Source organism: Salarias fasciatus, chromosome 2, assembly GCF_902148845.1.
Source record: "Salarias fasciatus chromosome 2, fSalaFa1.1, whole genome shotgun sequence".
Lineage (NCBI taxonomy): Eukaryota > Metazoa > Chordata > Actinopteri > Blenniiformes > Blenniidae > Salarias > Salarias fasciatus.
The window spans coordinates 2,169,363-2,193,328 of NC_043746.1; positions in this window are offsets into that span (position 1 = coordinate 2,169,363).

Sequence of the window (23,966 nt, forward strand, 5' to 3'; positions counted from 1 at the left end):
GAAACCCCCCCCAAATGCTGGTCATGTCTCTAGGCCCCAGCGCCCCCAAGAGGGCCAGGAGGCCTATGCTTCGTTAACTGACTTGACTAAAGCATTGAAAATGAAAATAATTCAAAATGAAAATAATTTAAAAATCCTCATCAGTAGGAACATGGGTGGAGTCTGTGTGTGTGGTGAGGGAACTGTAGTAATTACAAAAATCTCAGAGCAAACAAATCCAAACAAACCCAACTGCAAACAATGGAGCCAAGCGAGAGACGACCCAGACTATGGAGACATTTCCACTGGGCATTACAACGAATTAGTGCTGCATATTACAATACAATGAGTGCAGGGATGCAAGGACAAACTGGGTTAAATTAGGTCAAAATTCACACGGGGGGTCTTCACATCGGCGTAATTCGGAGTGGAGAACGGCACACTGCTCATCAGGTGAGATTTAGAACTGTCAGAGGCTGTCATTACCCTGAAACAGACGGAACGCTACAGTCATCAGCCCAACAAATCCTGATCATACAGAGTGTTTCACCACTTCTACACTTATTTAGCCATCAGAAATCAAGTACAATGGGTGTCAAACTCAAGGCAGGAGCTGTTGGACGAGGACCAGGCTGCCAGACGGAAGCCTCTCCTGTGTTTTCTAATCCAAGGAAAAAACACTGACGAGGGTTTTGAGACATCCATGACAACTTTGAGAATAATTTGTGAAAATTAGGAAAATTAATCTGAGAATGTCTGGGATGTTTCATCAGGGCCAGTGGTGTCGTCATGGCTGTCAAACATGTGGTGAGCGGGCCAAAAGCAGCCCTTAAGAATGTTGACTATGGCCAGGCTCAAGTGTCGCCCCATCGCTAATAAGAGGAGCACAACGTATTAGAACACAGCTGTCCAAACGATCTGGAGCTAGTCTGGTGATCCGATGCCAGTCTGACCCAGTTTTACATGTTTCCTTTTGCAAGGTAGTCCTTGTCTTGTGTCATAGTCCTGGGATTTCCTGAGCTTCTGCCCGATCCACCCCCACTTCCCCCTTCCCTGGTTGGTAGTCTTCCTCAGAATACCAAAACAAGGGTGACAATGAAGGTACAAATACTGCACATTCCCAGTAAACATAATGTGGGTTGGTAAGCTCCCACTATGGATCACTGCATAGATCAGCAGGCGTTTACTCCAAAGGCAGAACTCACAGGAGTGTCAGGAATCTCCCTCACTGCAGATTTTATAGATGGCCCCAAAAATGTGTTTCATTTTCATAATTGGAATGAGACTCCTGCCTTCATTCACCGTGGAACCTGAACTCAGGGTTACACTATCACGGTGCTGGGATCATGTTTCCCGTTAGGGATCGGGAAACGTATTAATAGGAGAGTAATGGGTGGGTTTCACAGCAATGGCCTTGCTGGTGGGATCTGGCCCCCCATACGGCTATGGGGCAGCGGGATGTACCATCATCCGTGTCGCTGTGGCTGGGGGTCCCCGGGGCCGGGGAGGCCGTGGCCTGTGGGGGTTCTCCTGCGAGTCCGATGGGTCCCGGCTGGTGCGGTGGCTCTTGTGGGGCTGCGGGGTCTGGATTGGTGGTCCCGGTGGGTGCTGTGGTGGCTCTGTCCTGGTGGGGGGGTTGGTTCGCGTCGTGGGATGTGGGGGCCTTGGGTGCGCTTGAGTCATAACCCTTTCTTCTTACAACCACTTTCACAACAACGTCTTCAAGGATACACTCTTGATCACTTTTGCTAATTCCGGGACCAGTGTGTTTGCAGGCTTTGCCATATTTTCCATCTTGGGTCACATGGCTCACGTCTACAACATATCGATAAGAGAAGTGGTGGATAAAGAATTTTCCCCGGCGTTCATCGCATACCCAGACGCTTTGTCAAAGCTTCCCATTTCTCCCCTTTGGTCCATTTTGTTCTTCATGCTGCTGACCGCTGGTCTGGACTCTCAGTTTGCAGGGTGAGAGGTGATCATTTTAAGCCTGATTGATGCGTACCCGACAACCCTCAAATCCAAACATGGCCTCTTGACCGTGGCCATTAGTTGCGGCCTGTTTTTTTCTGGGTCTACCGTGTGTCACAGAGGCTGGGATGTACTGGGTCACTCTCATCGATAGGTTTGCTGGCAGCTGGTGCTCGCTCTCTTTGAGCTCATTAATGTTTCCTACATACATGGACTGAACCGGTTTATTGAAGATATGGAGATGATGATGGGGAAAAGAGCTTTGCTTTCTGGCTGTGGTGGAGAGCGTGTTGGGTTTTCATCACTCCCTGTGTCATAGGTGTGATCTTTGTGTGGTCGGTGATCACCTTTGTGCCTCCGTTGTATTGCCAAATCCCCTACCCAGACTGGGGCATCGCTCTCGGATGGTGCACAGTTGTTTTCATCCTCATCTGGATCCCCGTCGTCGCCGTGTATTAGCTGATCAGAGCAGAAGGAAACCTGTGGAGGCGTGTGACGTCTCTGTGCACCCCATCTGAACACTGGCACCCCTACATGGACGCACACCGAGGGGATCGGTGCCCAAAAGACAGCTCCAGTCAGATGAAGGACAACCCGAACAGACCGGAAGTTGACGTGAAAGTCATCTCAGACTCAAGGTTCTGATGTGTTTTCATGTTTTTTTGCCTTCTCTTTGACGTCACACTCCAATCTGTGTATCCTATTCTTCATGTATATTAAAAAAAAAGGGTTACATGAAAGCTCACATCATGAGGGTGATGTTGACTTTGTTAACCCCGTCAGCCTTCACCACTTCAGCTCCTTTGATAACAACTGCTGATTCAGCAGAGAGAGAGAGAGAAAGGAAAACAGAGCCAACATACACACCTGAGAACTGAACTGCCTGTGTGAAGCCATTCTACAAGCATTGCATTTTTTAATATACTTGAGGTGGCAGAGGTGGTGATAAACGGCGCACAGTGCCATGAAGTCTGGCTGCTTCGCTCTGTTTTTCTCTCCACTGCATCTCTGGTGGAAAATCATGTCAAAACTTGACTTGAAGATGGGGCCAGAGCGAGAAGAAACCTTTATAAATCACTGCCCAATTCCAGAATCACCCCCTTTGCAGCATTGTCTCTTGTATTTATTACAGTTTCACTCAAACACCATTCTTCTCCAGAGTGCTTGCATAAAAAGCAGTGTGATTTATACTAGATTAGATTGTTTGTTTAGAGGAGATGCCAGAGGGAAGCCGTGAATGACGAGGCTTTAAATATGGACCATTATCGGCGTCCCTCAGCAGGACGTGTCCTTTGTCCACCACCAGCTCCTTCTCTCCCACATTATGCTGTGCTGAGTTGCCAACTTTACTCGACTTGACTCTTTCCTTTGTAGTGTTTTCTGGCTGGAACGGGAAGAGGCCATAGGGGACAAAGTCAGGCGCCAAGATGGGCTGATTATGCGTACAAGAAAGACAACGTTCTGCCGGTTAGACACGCACATCCCAAGCCGAGGCCGAGCGAGCGTCGCCCCCACCCTGGATGTCTCACACAGTGTTTTGCCTGTGGGGCGTACTGCTGCCACCCTTTTCATCAGCACAGCAGCCAAGGCAGGGAAATAGCACAGAAAAAAGAAAGAAACATGAATAAACTAAAGTGACAGTCTAACACTGTTCACAGCTCATGAATAGAAATGGATCACTTCTCCTCGCAGGGAGCCAATTCCGAATTGTTTAAAGAGGCTCTTGGTGGCTGTTGGGTCGAAAAGTTCACGGCCAGAGATTCGAACACTGTTTTCTGAATTCATTATTAATTTTTTTTTGTTTTTATAGTGCTGATGATGAAATTAAACAAAAAATAAACTAAAATAAATAAAATAAAGTTTTTTCTCGATTTTAATATGAGAGGTAGCATTGAAGAAGACTAAGTCCCTGTTTACATGACGACGTTTCGAGTGAAAACGCATCGTTTTGCATTTTTATCTCAGAAAAGTTTAGCGGTTATGCAACAAAGTTTTGGCAACAATGATTGTCTGCTTGGAAATAGCAGAAACGCTGAGAATGAAGCATGCCACTGTACAAGTTGCTGCCGTTTGTAATTAAACAACACAGACATGCATGCAGAAAGCATTTTCTACAAACGGCGAGCACACAGACATGCAGACAAACTATTCCCTAGGTCATATTGCACATGTGCCGTAGCAGCGTTTCAGAAAAGTTGCATTTTCCAGCACCGCTGATACGATGGACACCCAACATGCAATGAAAGCTTTAAGGATCGACCAATATGGCTTTTTAAGGGCCGATGCCGATTATTGGTACTTATGGAAACCGATAACTGATATGTCGAACTGATATTCACTTTCAGTAAAAATGAACATTTTGGCGTCAAAATTTAGTCATTTTTCGGCAGGCAGTCTGTTTTCGGCACGGTAATCAGTCAAGTCGCCCCGACCAACTCGGCCCCACGCGTCACACATTGAAAACTGAAAAAAAAAAAAAATTATCGGTAGGTATGTGACAGGCTTGTGTTTGATTCCTCCCGGTTCCATAGCAGCGGCACACCAGACAAATTTAAAGGTAATTTTTTTTCAGTTTTCAATGTGTGGCGTGAGTTCGAGACAAAAGATGCGTGGGGCCGAGTTAGTCGGGGCCGACTTGACTGTAATCCGCTGCCGGCCGGCGGCTGACCGTTCCCGCCGTCCCGGCGAGCGGGCTGTCGGCCGGCGACCGGCTGCTCCCCGGGTCGGACGGCTGTGCAGCCACGCGCCGTGCTCTCCGGTTGGGAGACTGCAGGACAGACTGTGTGGTTCTGGTGACTGACAGGTTTTGTTTTTATTTATTCATTTATTTAATAATTTAAGGGTAGCCCCTTGAGATGAACCATCTCTTTTTGAAGGGGGTCCCAAAAAAACAAAACAGATCATCCGACAGGCGCTGAATCGAACACACAACATTAAACATTTAACATATCATCACATTACATGACAGATACACATAACATCCGACCCGTTAGACACCACAGACAGCATACATCACAATACACAACAGTTGTCTTTACACATCCCTGCCCAATCCCCGGAAAGTCCATGTTTCAGGATAAGAATGAGTTCATAGAAAACACACACAAGTATAATTAAGATAGCTGTACAAACTTGATTTGAATGAGTACAATGATGTTAATGAACGTAACTCAACAGGTGAATTATTCTACTCCGCTGGGGCTTTGTAACAAAATGCCTTCTTCCCCATCTCTTTTTACAGGGGGCACCTGGAAAAAAGGGTGCATTGGATTTCTTAGTGAATGGGTTGTCATAAAAGGTATCAGATGCTGTTTTAAGTAACATGGAAAATCATTATGAATACATTTAAAAATAAAATTAAGCCAATGGACTTGTCTCTGTTCCTTTGGCTGTAACCAATCAAGCAAATTATACATTAAAATGATGAGTATAATAACTACAGTTTAGTATAAATCTACAGAGTGCATTAGTTATAGTCGTCAAAGGCTTAAGAGCAGATTCAGCTGCATTTTGATAAATAACATCTCCATCGTCAATTGTGGGCGAAATTAGTTGCTGTTCAATTCTTTTTCTAATGTTTTCTGTGAGGCTATTTTTTGATCTATAGAGCTGACCCAGACATGCATGAACCTTTTTAGTTATATAGTCAATGTGTGGTTTAAATGTCAGTTCTGGGCCAACCCACATGCCTATATATTTAAAAGCATTTGAATTTTCAAGGTGACTGCCATTAGACAAGTACATTTTCAAATTTGATGTTGAGCGCTTCGAAAAGAGCAAGGAAAAGGACTTTTTGTTGTTCAGAATAAGATTATGCTGGGTAAGCCAGGCAAGCATTCGGTCAAAATCACATTGAAGTGATTCTTGAATAGAGTGTACATTTTTATTAGAAATATATAGAACCGTATCATCGGCATATAGATGAATTTTACACTGCTCAACAAGTTTAGATATATCATTTATATAGATTGAGAATAGCAGAGGCCCAAGAGAAGAGCCTTGGGGCACTCCTTTACTCATAACTGCCTCAGAGGGTTTGCCCTGTACTGTAACAAACCGTTTTCGTGAATGTAAATATGAATTGAACCAGAGCAGTACATCTCGAGATGCACGTATTGAATAAAGCTTGTCCAGTAACAAATAGTGATCAACAGTGTCAAAAGCCTTGGTAAAATCTATCTAAATAGCACCAGTGAGTTCTTGGTTGTTAAAGGCTGTGTAAATGTCATTAGTGAGGTTAAGCAGAGCTGTAGTTGTTGAATAGTTCTGCCGAAATCCTGACTGGCATGGTGACAAAATATCATTAGTATTGACATATGAAGATAACTGATTAAAGATAATTTTTTCAAAAAATTTTTGAACAGTGCATGTGATTGATATTGTTAGAGGTGGATAGTGTGCCTGAAGCGTGATTTTTGCCGTTCTGTTTGAACTGGCTAGCTTAGCTACAAGAAAACAGAAGTTTTTTTTTTCATGTGATCACGACGCAAAGAATTATGGGAACCGTAGTCAAGACAACAGACTGACAACCTGGTGGTCTTTATTACCGTATTTTCTGCCAAACAGGCGCACCGAAATATAAGGCAGGTTTTGAGAAAAGAGTCTTTTAATGCGGGAAATACGGTAAAACATTTTTTAATCGGCTATTGGTGGAAAAAAAGGCCGATACCAATTGTTAGAAAAATGCCAAATATCGGCCTGGCCGATAATTGGTCCATCCTTAGAAAGCTTTCTTGCTTTCTTCACTATTCTGAGTGATTAGTGTCTTATGAAAATTAGGGCAGTTGTTGTGGGCAACTTTTGCTCGCAGGCTGAAGTCGTGCACACAGAAATGAAGACCAAATGCCAAAAATGGACACCAGAAGGTCTGTGTTTTTACGTCACTGTCTGGAAAAATATTGTAAACCTCAAACAGCAAAGCAACTGAAAGCAATTTCCACCGCTGAGACGTAATGGAGCTCCTGATGCTCGTGGTTCAGCTCAGCCTTCCCAGCGCCGACGCTCCGGTCCGCCTCATTCCTCTGCCCGGATCCCGCTCTTTGATTGTGGACTTGTAGCTCCCCACACCATCTGACAGGGTTGTTTTCAAGCCATTCTCTGACCTGTTGTAAAACATTTCATTCCCTGCACTCTGGTGAGAGAAGATGCTTGAATTGACTTGCTGTTCTGCCACTTCAGCTTGTCCTTGGGTTTCTGCTTTTCTGGCTCTGTTGTAGAAACACTGAGAACACTGTGATCTTACTTCAGGCCACTTTGCCTCACTTTACAGAAGCATCCTTCATCTCATCTCGCTCACTTTCAATACTCGCCTGCAACTCTGCAGAGGCTTTCAATAAAAGTGGTTCGGAGGGATTGTGAGACGAAGCTCTTTGAGATTTGGATTTATCAGGTCGACTTCATTTTGAAGCGCCTCTTTGTCCTCCATCCTGCAAGGACATTAATTTGGGCAAGACGAGTTGCGGATCTCATCAACACAACGAGAGGTATTGTTCATAAAATTCAACCATCCTGACTCTGTTTTTTTTCTTTTTCTTGTTTGGAAACAGCTCTTGATACCAGAAATGATGTTTAGCACTCAACACACAATGTGCTTCGGTTTATTTGAACTGTATTATCATATCTGCTCACAGTCTCTTCACCACCTGTGGTTTATTGAAAGAAATGCCAAAATTAAAACAAGAGCAGCTATTTATTTTGACCCCTGCAGCAACAGGATCAGTAACCAAAAAGTTATTATTCCTAATATTAGCTTTATTTGTTTTTTTCTTTTGTTGCACTTTTCAACTGCTTCAGGCTGTTTTAATACCAAACAAACAGAAAGAATGAGATCCACCGCACTTCCAATGCATTTAAATGACTAAAAAAAAAAAAAAAAGAGTTTGCAAAGGTTTGGTGTTCCAACAGCTAATGTCATTATTCAGAAGTTTAAAGTTTTGACCCCTTGTCCTCTCCCAGAGGGTGTTCTCAACAGTTCCTCATGATGTATGAAATGTCCTGGATGGAAATTTTCCCACTCCTGTTCATATAATTTCCATTTGAATAATTACATGCAATGAGGTGACAAGTTAACCGCCCTTATTTTCAGGAAATAATCACCAACTGAGAAGCCATCAACATGTAGATTAGGGAAAGAAAAGTTGGGTCAACAGTATAATCGAAACTCAATGCAACGCACTCAATTAGAAATGAATTTGTCTGAGCTCCTCGAATAACTCAGGGGAAGTGAGATAATGACAACCTCGGAGGGAGTGAACTACCTGGTGCTTGGTCCTCAGTGAAGAGCTGTCAGGGACTTCAGTCACGACATGGAAACTGAGAGGCCGCACTCGGACGAAGGGCCTTTCCTCCTCTGAGTGGGCCGAGTGTTCCTGGCGTCTGGACCGCCGTGTGACGGCGTCTCGGACCTGCGTTACGACTAATGGGTCCGACCCGCGGGAGTTCTGTCAACGATGGGAAAGAAGTGCCGAGTCCCCGCTCGACAAAAGACGACGGACGGAAGGTGCAGCGGCAGCGGCAGCAGGCGATCGGCGCCACGCCGCCGGGAAGACTTTCCCGTGGCGTTCTGTATGTTCTGCTCTGCTGCAGTCCTGTTCGCCTCACAATAGCTGGGCGCCTTCCCCAGCAGCAGAGCTCCATTTGAAACGCTCGAGTGCTTTTCCTTCCCAGGAGTCAGACTCACTGCCAACGGCTTTCAGGGATGCTTTCAGACTGTCTTTAACCTTTAGGAGCCACAGAGTACGCCGGCCCTCATTTCACTGGATTTCTAAACCGTGTAGTGAAAAGGATAAAAAAAAAAAAACCTTCAAAGTGTGGTGAGTTCTTTTTCCCACAGTAAACATTAAAGCTCTGTTAAAGTGTGTTTCTTTCTTCATGTGGTCCACATCAGGGTGTAGAAAATGTTCACTCTGTTGAAGAAGCGCTGGTTAATTCCAGAGTGTAGAGCAAACACCGGGCTCATCGCTATGAATGAATCTGTCTTGCACATGTACAGAAGGACGTTCTACTACTGTAGTGCACGTGGCGTCATCAGCATTCACCAATCTGTTTCCATTTTTGTGTCTGTGGAAACATTTTCCACAGACAGAGGGAATGTTTTCAACAAGTTTCATTTTGGATACTCTGTTCCAAAAGTTGCGTCTTCAGTGGATCCAGACACCGTTGTCATGTTAATGGAGACCCACAATGCAACAGATGTTGACCGTTTTCAATTGGAATCATTGTGAAAACAGATCCAGAGTTTGAAAGTGGAGGCAAAGCGTTTGTTGTGAACCCTTGGGACTGGAGTCCTTGGTCCAATTCCCCTTAAGAGATCACTGTGGTCACAGTTCAAGTGTCACTGCGCTCAGATGGTACAGATGCTCCTGTGATGAAGTCGTGCCTTGCTGCTTGATGCTCTGCAGCTTTCCGAGGCGTGTCGTGTGAAGCCTTGACACGGTGTTGGTGGAGCAGCAACCAGAGGAAAAACAGGCCTGCAGTCTGATGCGTCATTCTTTTTTACTTTGACTCAGTGACTCAGTGTGTCAACTCACAATTATTTTCTTCTTCTTGAGTCGACTCAGTGATTCCCACTACTAAAGCAGGGCTGCCTGACTTTTCCTGCCACAACCCAAGCCTGGGTTTGAATCCCCTCCTTCTACCTTAACCTGAACCACGGTTTGAATCTCTCAAACAACCAGTCAGCCTGTCCTATTCTTTTCTCTCATTCCACCCAACTGGAACCTCTGAGCCTGGTTTTGCAGGTTTCTTCTAGTCAAAACGGAGTGTTTCCTTTCCAGCGTCTTCAGCTCAGGAGGAATTATTGGTTTTTCTCCGTAAAAGCGCCCTGAATGGACTGTGTTGTGTTTGATAGGATGAAAATGAAGCTGGAGCGTTCGTTCATGCAGCCTTTCACAAACCGCCCCTTGTTTCGGAGGATGGCTCAGTCTCACTCACCTGTTGATCCACCTGGTAAAATGTAAGCTGTTTTAATCAGACTTAGCACTCTCCAACATCCTGCTCTTTTTTTTTTTTTTTTTTTTTTGCCTGCGATCGACCTTTTTAGAATAGGAGTTGGAGATATGAAATTGAAAAGGGTTTCATGTTTTTCAAACAGAGCAGAATGTTTTAGTTTTCTCTGCTTTTGCTCGGTGATTTATTGAATTTTAGAATTCAAAAGCATCCTATATCGGTGTAGTCCAAAAGTGTTCATCAATTTGATCCGTACAGCTGAGGAGCAGTTATTGACTGAAACTGGGGGTGTTTTTTTTTTTTTTTCCTTAAACAGCCTCGAGCATAACAGTCAGAAACATGCTGGCAAAACACAAAAGGCCCTTGTACTGGTCTACAAACCAATGCTGTAAGGTAAACACTTCTAGCTCTGATACCCACACACATGCTTGGCCTGTTTTTAATTTTACTGCAATACTATGCGATGACGATGGTCTGTTGGCTGATATCCAGCATGCAAAGATTACCTTATATAAGGCTGGATCCCCTGTGAGGGTTCGGGTTAAGTTCTGGTACCTGTTCAGTGATTTCTGTGATCACCAACTGCCTTCTGCTGAATGTTAAGGAGATGTTTGAGGCAAGCATGGGTCTCAGCCCAGACTCCTGATGATTGGTTACCTCCTCAGCTTGTGAGTTACAAAGCTGCTTCTGTCAGTGCAGATATATATTATACTGGACATGTGGACTTTGTTTTCCCCAAAAACTGCAAGCTCCAGTGATCGGTGCTGCGGATTCTGAACTCATTAGCAGTCTCTGGGCCGGATGCTCAAAAGCTTCCTGAACATGAACCATTCACTGGGTTTTTTCAACTACTTCAGAAGATACACATGGATGCTTTTAGCAAGGTCTGAACTTATCTCACCTGGAATTTCGAAAACAAAGCAAAAATTCTTGGACCAGCAAAAACATTCCTACTGATAACTGAGTTACCAGTTACCAGCTGGTTACCAACTGAGTTAAACTTGCTGACGTAAATGGACTCCACTTATATAGCACTTTTTCATCTGCATTAGCAGAAACCAAAGCGCTTTACACTGCATTATCACATTCACCCATTCACCCACTGGCAGAAGCGGCTGCCATGCAAGGCGCTCAATCCATCCACCAGGGGCAATTCAGGGTTCAGTGTCTTGCCCAAGGACACTTTGACATGCAGACAGGGGGAGACAGGAATCGAACTAACAACCTCCCGATTGTCAGACGACTGGTCTCCCCACTGATCCACAGCCGCCCCGTCTTTAGAACTTGGACCTCGATAGTGATGACTAGCATGCACAAAAGGAGAAAAAAACAATCTCAGCCTCCACAAACATAACGGTGTGTGGACGCACACTCGCTTTAACTGCAGAGGAGCAACAGATTTCTCCATATTTATACTCTCTCGGGGCTAAATATCAGTTTCAAGAGGCTCTAATTTAGCTGGGTCACCACATCTCAAGAGGGGCGGCAGTGCAGTACACGGCCTCTCACATGGGCACAGCGAGAATCACTGCACTGCTGACTCCAGAGATCTAATTCTGACATTCTGTGTTACATTAAAAACCTAATTAACCCTTGGTAACCCACGATAAATTATTTGTGAATACATAATTTTCTGTCTTTTACCCACTCCCATCTTCACTCGGGGCCTCTTTATGGAAATACATGACACACTCGGTGACCTTGTTGGGCGATGTGGACAGGAAATTGAATTAATGCTGATTGCTGGAGTCACGCTGTATTGTTCAGTAAATGGGCCGTTCCAAATGAAGTGAGAGCAAGAGATGGGACAAAGAGATTTAACCAGGTTAAAGACGGCTACAGATCTGGGTCAGAAAAGCTTCTTCCTAATGGCGAGCTGCTGAGAAGGAGTCATTTATTACAGTTGTATGCAAATCCACCGTAGTGAGCAACACGCCTACAGCCGCCTGCTCCAGCGACGGCCGCAGGACAGTCAGGCTTTCTGTTATCGCTTGTAGATCCGGTAGCAACGCTCCCAAAGCTGTTTGGGACGGTGTCATTCCTGTCATATCAACTCCGATTACTAAAACACAGTAAAGCAAAACATTACATGAGGCACCGTTGGAAAAGTTTTTGATGTATTAAGGAAGACAGACTGTAGTGAGTTCTACTTGTAGTCCATCCATCATGCAGTAAAGGCGGAGCACTTTAACGGTTGATAGAGTAATTCAGATTTAATCAGTATACTGTCAGTTCTGGGTAGACCAGTAAACTAAAAACTGCAGGGAAAAGATTTAGACTTCACTATTTTTCTTGATCGGTACATATGCAGACATTTAAACTTGGTAACCAAACTTTGTGAACACTACTACACAAAACACAGAAACTGCATTAAAGCAAACAAGGAATTTCCTACTTGAATAAAAAAATAATAATAATATTGCCCTTCAAACAATGGTCACACTTTACACTGAGCCAGCAGAATTAAAGACTATAAATTAAAATTCTCTGTTGCAGGCCTGTTTCCTCTCTGTGTTTCACCCTTTCAGCCACAGCTGAACCAGCAAACCTGAACCTGCGCCGACCACCTCTGGAGAAAACAACTCATGCCTTTTACAGAATAAATTGAATGCATGTAAACATTTCAAGCCACTTTCGTGAACTCCTAAAAACATATTGTAAACTGAAGGTACAGTACATACTGACATAACTGCTTAAATACATGTGTTAACCTTGAATGTATTAACATGTTCAGATATTTCTCAGTATTTGTCACTGGGCTACAAACAGGGAAACTCAACACACTGAACTGGGACTATTTCCAGCTGGATGTAATGGAATGAAAGAGGTGAGCCAATCCAGCGTCACCTGGAGCGGGTTCAGCGGCGGCGCTCTGATCTCCACTCAGACACAGCGATGGCGTCACCGCCGCTTCCTCTCTGGCTTCTCCGCTGATTTCTGACATTCGTCACAGTCTGAACCAACCGAGGCAGCTCACTGGGACAGTTTGTGATATTAAAATAAAAATCCTTCTCACCATTTTAGATAACGAGGCAGAGAACAAAAAGTAATGCTATGCAGTGTGTGTGTTCTGACAGCAGAAGTGTGAGTCTGAGCCCCTGGGTACCATGTAGCTCGAAGCGACGGGGAAATGCCATGTGTGCTTTTCTTTTCACAGAGCAAATTTATCTGACCTCGCTGACCCAACCTGGACATTTGCATTAAGCCCAGGACCAGATGTTTAATCCCAAAAGCCTATGGCGGGCGCGCATCCACGTGTTTGCAGGTGCAGTCAGTAAATACAGCGTATTTGGGCACGTCCACACGAACAGTCCACTTTGGATGAGCCCTGTGAAGCTAATGCATTCTGATAGTGTGTGTGTGTGTGTGTGTGTGTGCACAGAAACCTGGGCTGGCAGGAGGGACGCCAGCCCTGCTGGCTGGATCAGATGGAACCAGGTCAGAGACAAATGCTGAACAGACCGGCTGAAGCTCAGCGCCCGGGGGGAGGAAGCTGGTGGAAATGAGCGGAGGGTCTTCTCCAAATTAGTGAAATAAATGATCTGCAGGTCCGACGTGAAAAATTGGAATTCCACATAAAAGATTAAAACAATGTGTTTCACGGACTCATGACATGCAACGTGAGAAAACTGAAGCATTTATTTGTTGTAAGTTTGCTGATTATGATTTACAGCTCCTTAAAACCTCAAACCCAAAAACTCAGAATACTTGAAAAGCTTCAGTGCCGTCGGCTCAAAGTGTCTCACACTAATCAGGTCAGGGGTCCTGCAGGGGGTCCTGAGCCTTTCAGGAGGCTGCGCCTTGGTTGGTTTAGAAGAAGTCACAATGTGCAGAAGCTGGGTCTCCTCAGACCGCCGTCTCAAAGCTCACCAATGGACAGTTAGCTGGAGGCAGACGGTGCAGAAGCCAGATGGATGATGGGAGGATGAGAACCAGTTCTGCATCTCATTTGGCAGCAAAAGTCCCCGAGTCAGGAGGACGACCGGAGCGGCGAGTTCAGTTTGTGTGGTGGCTGATGATCCATGAGAGCTGCTGCTGGTCCTCTGAGCATCATCAAGTCCAGCAGGACGGTTCAGACTTCATGCTTCAGCCGACCAGCTTCATGGGGATCTGGACTTCATCTCCCTGCAGGTCCGGGCTGCTGAGCACACTGCCAAAGCCCAAGTCCTGGTTCAACATCCCTGAGATGCCTGTGGCCCGGAGCCTCCCCTGACCTGAACCCCAGAGAGGATCTGTGGAGCACCGCGGAACGGGAAGAAGAGCTCAGAGCCCGGACCGAAGCAGGCTGGTCTCCAGAACCCCGGAGAGACTCCACCAGCTGGGAGCAGCCTCGCCACGCCGGCCTGAGGCCTCATTCCTGCCGCAGCAACAAGCACTGAGGACCAACGCCATGTTTACTGCCACAGGCCGGACACTTCCACATTTAAAATCCCTTTTTTATTGATTTCAAGCAATATTTTAATTATATTATTTAAGCTGAGGTTTTCTGAAGCTGGAAGTCCTCACCAGCAAAATCAAGACAAATAAAAGCTGGAAACTTGTTGATTCACACACTATTTGTCTATTTGGTGTGTACATTACAGTACGTTACAAAAATGCATGCAGGATGTTCCAGTGTTCTGAGTGGTACCTGTAAATTACAACGCAGTGTTCATGTATCATCAAATAACAAAGGAAAGCTTCTGAACTTCATTGAGGAGGTTGAGCTCGGTCTTTGTTGCGTTCAGAAATGGCTCTTTTGGATGGACATGTTCCGGTCCTCTGGTCCGGATGCCTGAGCATCAAGACGTTTCTGGCAAAAAGCCGTTCCACTCCCACTGGAGTGGCGGACTCTTAAAAGCCGTGTTTCCATTCTGGTTATGTTTAATTTCAGAGCCGCAGCCCTGCTTCCCTGAAGACTTGACTCAAAGACGTCTTTCAGTAACGTATTGATCAAACTGCTTCAACAGATGGCTGCAGCAAATGAGGCCGAACTGCTGAACTGTTCCTGTCAGGATTCACTCTTTCATATATCCTTGGTAAAGCCACGACTTCTTATGCAGGAACTTTATTCACACAAAATTCCTCCTTATGAAAGTGTTGCGACCAGCCTACTAATATTTAGATGTGGACCAGTTCCACATTATGACCATTCAACTGATCGCTGATCAGCAAATGGAGTCATTCAGCTCAGCTGGTTGTTTTTTCAAGAAGGCCAAAACGGAACAAAAGGTTTCTGTTTCCACTTGAAAACAGCCTAAACCCTGGGAGGTATTAAAGCAGGAGCCAGAGAGTAAACGATGGCCATGATAATGCACAGCTGGTCTGTAAGCAGGCTGAAGGGCTGCCAGAGACAGCTGCAGAACCAACGTTCTCCCAATCTCACTGCTGATTTACAAGGCTGTGGTTGAGTTGTGTTCACAGATCTGACAGCACAGCTGAGAAAGAGGCGATAACAACAACTTCATGTCATTATAGAAGAGAACGTAAGCTTGGGTTTACCCATATGGAAGACCCAAACTGCCACAGTTAAGAATAAATACAGAAATATTAAAATGGCTCAACAAAAAGTTTGTATGGCAAGAAATCATACAAATGAAATTGTTCATGTAAAAACCTATAAAATTGAGCTAAAACTGTTTATTTAGTCATTTTCACTTCTATTACTGGTTTTTATTTTTTATTGGTTTCCTTGTTAATTTCAAATGTCTGTATTTATGTTATTACTATTTCATTTTCACCAAAGACCGCCCCCTCATTTACATTCCGAGGCTGAAACACAGACCGAAATGTAAAACAGAGACATAAATAAATACGTGTGTCGCCCTTTGAGACCGAGTTGTCGGGGAAAATCTTCAGCAACTTTAAAATTGTCGACACTAGGATGGTAAGGAGAATGGTGCTGGGGAAGAGGAGAATAAAGAAGCCTCAGGCCCCAATTTACATGCGTCTTTTTCAGTCCAACTGAAAACAGTCGTATTAAATGCATTTGCGATCCACGTTCAGTCCTCGTTTATCAGGGTCTTTGCTGAAGTGGACTCTCCGGCGTCAGGTCTGTCAGGGAATGTTCAGGTTCTGGTCTTTAGCTCTGCAGCAGCAGTCCTCCATGCTGAGCAGAGTGTTATATCTGCTGGATCTCTGATCAGTCATGTTCCAACATCTGCATGAGACGCTGCTCAGAGAGCTCCTCCCCGGCCGGAGACCCGGCTGGTCGGCCTGCGCCCAGCAGGCTCCGCTCTGCAGGCTATCGCTATGATCAAAACAAATCAATCATTACCTTTAGGAAATGGTGCCGGGTAACTGCACCTTTTGTTGATGATAATTTCATCCGTGTCCACCCGGTTCTTGAATTCTATAATTGGTATGAAAAATGCCAAACAGCCAACTTCAAATTATTACCATTTATTGAAGTATAGCCAGATGTCGCGTTCAGCGCTGGACCTTACTGGTCTGCCGGTGTTTCAGATTAACTGGTTTCCATGTTGACTTGTGACCAACAGACGTTGAAAACCGACTGAAACCTGTAGTGGTTCTAGTGAACCTCGGTTTTCTACAGTTACAGTAAATTTATCAGTTTAGAGTCTTTATTGAGTCTTATTCTAACATCTGCTGCTTCCACCATGTGTTTACAGGAATCCGTCACCCGTTACCATGGGAACCAGTTAATTCAGAACACCGGGCGGCGGTCCGCTGGTCTACCACCGAGCTCTTTCGACAACTGGCTCCATCTATCCTCTCCAGTGTTTGTTCTTGTTTTTATTAAAAAGTGTTTCTCAGCCACCGTCCCGTTCTTCTGTGGTTTTTGACTTTCCTGCTTCCTGTTTCCTGCTTCCTGTCACGTCATCACGTCACTCCGTATGAGGAACACATGGCAGAACCCATAATCGGCTCCGTTGTTAGCCGATTGGCGTAGACGATCTCGTACAATCGAAACCGAAATATAATCCGCTCCGAGTGAAGCGTTGTTTATATGACACATTTACAATCCGCTTCACCGAACAGTCTGAGCAGACGGAGCGGTTTTGGGTCCATGTAGACCCGCCTACTGCCAACAACTTAGAAGAAGGTGGAAAAAGTACATTCAAACCGTGAACATAGAAATTTGTTTTAACCAACAATCATCAAAAATTAACACAAATCCATCAAAGTCCATATGTCCTGTCTTCTTACATGTTTGGGTTAATGTTGAGATGCCCTCATCCAGACTGCAAAACAAATCTACCTACGGGTATCAATAAAGTTACCTTGAACCTTTGTCATTCTGCATCAGTTTCTAAAACCTTGTTCTTTTGTTTATACCATAAGTGCACATACCCAGCACGGCTGTTTTCCAGAAAAACTGATTTGATTGGTCAATGTTCTGTTAGTTGATGCATCATTTAAGTTGTGTCAGGCCTGACCCAAAAAAAAGAAAATAGCAACTTAAAATACCTGAGATCTCAGAAGAAAAGGCCCGAATCTCCAAACGAATGTGAGAATCCTCTTGACGCACTGCAGCATCCTGCGAGGATCTCTCAGGCGCCCAGTCCTCAGGAAGCCAGCCTGCACAGTTTTACAGAGAAATTACTTCAATTGGAGAGAAATAAAACATGGAAACCACCAGAATTTATTTTCACATCAAATTTGCAGAATTTTTTTTTAAATCCCATTTCTAATGGCTTTTGTGTCATTTCTACATCTACACATTTATACTATGGAAGCAAATATTGGTCGAAAATCTAATTAAAATGCATTAGTAAAAACACTTTATCATTTTTAGGTTATAACTGCATTAACTGACTATAAAAATTAATAATCGATATCGATCACACAAACTGTATTTTAATTTTCATCTTCAACACCGCTTATTCTTTCACTTGATGAAAATTAAAATAACATTTAACTAAAAAAAAAAAAAAAAAAAATGGAAAAGGAAAAAGGAAACGGGTGATTGCTCTTGTCTTCATGTCCGCCCGCTAAAGGTATCCCAAAATTCAACCTGACTTTTCGATCCGAGCAGCGCAGGAGAGAGACGCTGAGTTGTGGCTCATATTTGCTTCCATACATAATAAAACATAGATTCATATTTAAAAAAGACACATGAGTGGAGAGCTCCGTGCTCCGCGCAGACTCCTGAAGCCCGTGTCGTGCCAAAAAGTGATTCCCTGCCATAAAGTGATTTCCGGTCCGCAGGCAGCTGAAAAGCGCAGCTTCTGTGGCTCTGCAGCAGTCTTAATCGGGCTCAAACAAGTTTGTTTCTGATCATCCAATGATGTTTATTTGTGTTCGCGTTTCATAGCCTCCTGTACGTCCAGTTGCCTTATATCGCTGTTAAATACCTGTAAGCTAGTTGACGATTTTAACCTGGCTTGTTGTTATGCTAATAAAGATATGTCACGGAGCTGACACGTTTTCTTTTCTTTTTTCTTTTTTTTTTTTGCACTAAAACTGCTAGATTGCTAGACAGAGTAATTTCATCCCAAGCAGTGCGTCACACGGAAATCACTTTCTGGCAGAAATCAAGTTTTGGCTGATTCCAGTCCGCGGAATCAGCTTTTAGCAAGCAAAATAAGCTGATTTTGACATTGTAATGTCCCTTTACTCATTTTTTAAGTGGTATAAAGTATTGGTTTTACTCAAATGTTGTAAATGTGACTCTGCTGTGTTATATTAAATCATTTTGAGGCAAAATATCGATCCATATGCAATACCGGAGGCATGAATCAGCTTCTGGCAAGCAAAATAACCTGATTTTGACATTGTAATGTCCCTTTTCTCAATTTTCAAACTGTACAACGCACTGCTTGGGATGAAATTACTCTGTCGAGCAATCTAGCAATTTTGCTGCAAAAAAAAAAAGAAAGAAAAGAAAACGTGTCAGCTCCGTGACATATCTTTATTAGCATAACAACAAGCCAGGTTAAAATCGTCAACTGGCTTACCGGTATTTAACAGCGATATAAGGCAACTGGACGTACAGGAGGCTATCAAACGCAAACACAAATAAACATCGTTGGATGATCAGAAACAAACTTGTTTGAGCCCAATTAAGACTGCTGCAGAGCCAGAAGCTGCGCTTTTCAGCTGCCTGCGGACCGGAAATCACTTTATGGCAGGGAATCACTTTTTGGCACGACACCCGGACTTCATCCGGACTCAGCTGTCAGCGCGTTAGCAGGAGGAGCTAGCATGGAGCTAACGCGGCTAACGAGCCTCCAGCAGCTTCAAGCAGCACATATCCTCACTGCTTTACCCGCAACACTCACTGAAACCACATTACACGACGGGAAACACTCACCACGACACTCTTCCACATGATAAAACCATTTCCAGGGCTCCACAGGGTCTCAGAACCGGCTCGGACCGGACTGGACCGGACCTCCAGCTGCAGCTCTCAGCTCGGAGCAGCGCTGCGGTGCATTCATGGTGCATCGGAAAACACCAATTTCAGTAAAAAAAAATAATAAAAAATTAAAGGGGCTGTATCCTGCTTTTTTAGCTAGTCCAAACCCTAGCTTTGGCATTAACATGGTAATAGTTTATTTTTGGCGCTAAGGAAAAGTCATTTTGTGTGAAATAAAAGATTTTCTGGGGCTAATTCTGAAACCCGGAAGAGAAAACGCTCCAGTTCACTGAAAATCCCGCCTCTCCCCCTGTGGACTTTGACTGACAGCTACTTCAACCAATCAGCGCTTCGTTAGCGTCTCTAAGGGTTAGCTTTAGCTCTTTAGCTCTAGCTTCTCTACACGGAAATACACGCGAACGTCTTTTCCTGTGAGAAATTCACCAAGCGCAGACTCTTCAGACCCTCCAGACCCTTCAGACCCTCCAGACCCTCCAGACCCTTCAGACCCTTCAGACCCTCCAGACCCTTCAGACCCTCCAGACCCTCCAGACCCTTCAGACCCTTCAGACTCTTCAGACCCTTCAGACCCTTCAGACTCTTGCTCTTGCTTGACTGTTGCTTTCAGACGATGGTTAAAGTTTATCTCCGTAATCAGAGTTAGAAAAAAGCATCAACGCTGATTGCCGAGGGCCTGTGGGAGGGGGGCTCAGGGGGGCCATCTTCTCCTATCGACGTCACTATGGGTTAACAGAGCGTTTTCATGGTGGGAGGGGCTGCCTCTCTGAGCAGCAGAAACATGAGGAAAGCTCAAACACACAGGCACGAAGGAAATAAATGCTTTGGGGGTGTTTTTGGTGAGAACATAGCCATATAACAAGGTTAAAACACACAAAAAGTGAATTTTGCATGATACAGCCCCTTTAAAACACTTGATAAAATTAAAAAAGAAATGACTGTAATGACCAGGAGATGTTTATTGTTCTCTAATGTGTTCAGCTGTTCTTGGATCATGACTGTTCTGTTGGCTATTTGTTGTCATGGATGACTTCTGGAATCAGTGCCAGCTTATTGATCGCTGCATTCTTACAGCCATGTGGGACTCAGTGCCACTTTAATTTAACACAGAAATAACCCTGGATTACAAATGGAAAGAAACAGAGGAAGACTGGAAATAATTGCATATAATCGTGACAGTTTCTATAATAAAATCAATCAATCAATAAATCAATAAATCAATAAATAAATAAATAAATAAATAAATAAATAAATAAATAAATAAATAACATGTCAGATGAAAAAATGCAGAAATATGTAATTTTGAGAAAATGAATTAAAAAATCTAATAAATAAATTAAAGTGAAAATGACAAAATAAATTCATATTTTTAGTCACATTTTAGAGGTTTGTACATGAAAAAAAATCCTTTCACATGATTTATTAGCGCATAAATTTACTCATTGAGCCACTTTTATAGTTCATTGATTGCATTTATCTTTAATTATGACAGTTGTGTTCCTCCGTTTACCCAAAGATCCAGAAACAAAAAAAAAGGAAAAATGTATTCTCATGGTGGACCAACGCATCGGATCTGGACATCCCTAAGAAAAAAAAAACACTGAAAATTTTAAATGACGTGATTCGTTTTATTTGATAAACCTCAATCACTCCTAAATTGTCTTTGGTGTTATGACTCAATGGTAACTGAAAAATTATACATTTTCAGATGTGAAGACCTCCTCAAGCCTGATTCTATGTATTTATTCAGAGTACACATTGGCTAAAATGGGTATATTAATCAATTTTTGTTCCACACTACCACTACTGAGATCTTTCAAGTGTTTGCCATAAGAATAGTTTGTAAATGCTGTATGAAACTTGAAACGCTGTGGTATAAACAGAGCTTCAACCTGGTCAAAAACACAGCAATGAAACTACATGACAACAATACTGAGCATATGGGCCAACGGCAAAGTTAGAAATACCTTCACTGTTCACTTCACAAGGTCTATTACTGCACTGTTCTCACGTTTAACCGCTATTTTTGTTGTGCATGCTGCCGGATCATGCCGGCATCGTTAAAACAACACATTTAAAAGAAACAACAGAAGCTTGTAAGTTGAGCGCTGGAAATGTTTGTGAATAATTATCGATGTCTAATTTGAGAAATGTTTATTTTTGAAGAAGACACATTTCTCAAAATGTTGCTGTTTGTCCAAGTTCTGTTTTATTTTTAGAAAAGAAACTGAACTTCCACATAATGACTTCATCTTTTCTTCACGAGGAAGGCGTCTGCCATCAGCATGATCTCCGGCATCTCTCAGATGTTCAGGGTGCATGAGGGGGAAGGAGACGCTCCACCGCCGGCCCACGTGAGAGGCGGCGAGCCGGGGGAAACGCTCGCTGCAGAGAGTGGAGCCGATGTGAGCGGAGCTCCACATAATCTCATCACACAGCCAGCTGAGCCCAGCCTCGCTGCTGCATCGATGAGAGGCGGCGGGACGGACACAGGAGATGCAAACTGAACGGGCCTTTCTTTCCACGCCACATTTTGGCGGCGTGACGCCGTACGGGCCGAGAGAATCCGGCTCCGGCCGGCGGGAGCCGCACCGAGGCGGCGGGAGGAGAGAGAAACACCAGAAACACACAGACCTGAACGACGTGGCTGCACGGCGAGCAGACCGGCCTGCTCCTCTAAGCTTCAGAGGAACCACTGAAACATGAGCTGGATGGAGCAGGGCCAGCGGCCAGAACCTGACCTGGTTCTGCTCCAGATAGATGGCGCTGTCATCTTCTGTGTGTGTGTGTGTGTGTGTGTGTGTGTGTGTGTGTGTGTGTGTGTGTGTGTGTGTGTGTGTGTGTGTGTGCTTACACAAATAGCATACCCGGCGTCCTCAGCCCACCTTCCTGCCTCCTGCTCGCCCTCCTCTCTCGCCTGCCCTCCTGTTCAGGTGTTTCATTCCGGGTGTGAAATCTGAGCAGGAGCCAGCGAAGTGCAAGTCGATGCTCCTCGCCGGACGTCACAGACTCTCCACGTCTCGGTGCTCACCGGAGGCGGCGGCGGCTCGGACTGACGGAGAACTGATGCAATAAGCAGCGTTGGAGACGCTTCTGTCGATCAGCTAACGACTCGGGCCTGGTGCAACAACACAACAACACAACAACACAACAACACAACAACACAACAACAGCGATCCCAGGGCATCACAGCCACACGGCGCTGACCTGCTGCTGTATTCACTGCTGCCAGCGTCTCAATGAGCCTCTGTGTATCCACTGATGTGTCTTCTGTCTGTTTTAAACACCAATCACAACAAGAACAACCAAACAGACACGAAGAGCGATACGAAAACAATGTCAAAGACAAGAAGGATGCGAACTGGAACACAAGCTCAATAGATGAACCTATAAAGAGAGACAATACAGAGTGACTCATGGAGGCCATTTCTTTCCTCAGACTGAAGATGACATATAATGAAAATCATTAAGAAGAAATACAAAATAAAAAAAAAGAAAGTGGATCTTAATATCTAGCCACAAAATCCAAATGGACACAGATGTCCATTCCTTTACAGGAAAGGAACCAAAAAGACACAAAAGACCTGAAAACGTTTCCCAAAGGGAAGAACCCAGCCCCAGAGAGAACATTACAGCCGGTCAGCGTCATGAGAAAGATCCTGACAGCGTTTGTTTTAAATGAACATGGAAAACGTCTGATGAGTTGTTTGGGTCCAACCAGGGGGGGCGACCGGCTCCTGCACGTCCTGAACAGACCCTGGACCTGAACAGACCGGCTGGTGTCGGTTCTGAAGCCTAGAAGTGTGGACGGACTGAGTGTGGATTCAGCCCTGCTCAGTTCTGACTCGACCTTCAGGACAGACGGTGCAGATTTTATCGATCAGATGCATTTAGCTGCTGGGAGCACGTAGTTTATCAAACACCACGATGCTGCTGGACGTACAGACTGCTGCTGATGAAGGCTTCACTCCTGCAGCGTGTCCAGGGTTAATCCTGAGGTCGATATGCAGCAACGGCCGTTAGCGCACAAGACAAATCTGTTAGAAAATAAAACTTCTAGTGCAAGAAAAAAAAAGCCTTGGAAAGGGCCCAGTTCTGTTATTAGAAAAGGTCAGTGTTTGGATTTACAGTAATTCTTTGGCAGCAGACTGAACAAACAGGCGGTTCACAGCTTTTCTTGAGGGAAATATGGGGAAGTGTAAAAGGGAAGGTTTTGGCAAAAGAGACCCTGGAGAAGAAGAACACAGCCTTTCTAGAGACAACCAGGGGAGCAGGCCGAAGGAAGGAAGGAAGGAGGGGCTGAAAGGCTCAATCTAAAGATGAGAGGTGCCCTTTTTTAAAGGAGTGCAACTTTCTAGGTACTTGCTGATATGGGATACTGATATACTGAGTACTCATCAAACGCCATGAAACCTAAACCAAGGAGAACCAACGGCCTTTCTCCTGCTCTTGGTATTTGACAGAACGTGATTTACCGTCTGTCTTATGTTTGTCTCCATGCTCGTCCTCTCCTGTCCACCTGCTGCAGGCGTTGCTGACAGGTCTGCTGGCGTCGTGCAGCTTCAGGACGAGGACGAGTGTCCAACCCGATGCTGGGATCAGTATTGCTGCAGCTGTTACACATAAAGGAAAAAACACAGACACACTGCTTCTCCAGTCACATCCAGTGCCGTGATGCATTCTTCAACACTAAACACAGTTTCTGCTTCAGCAACAGTCAAATCAAAACCAGACACGTAGCATTGTTAGA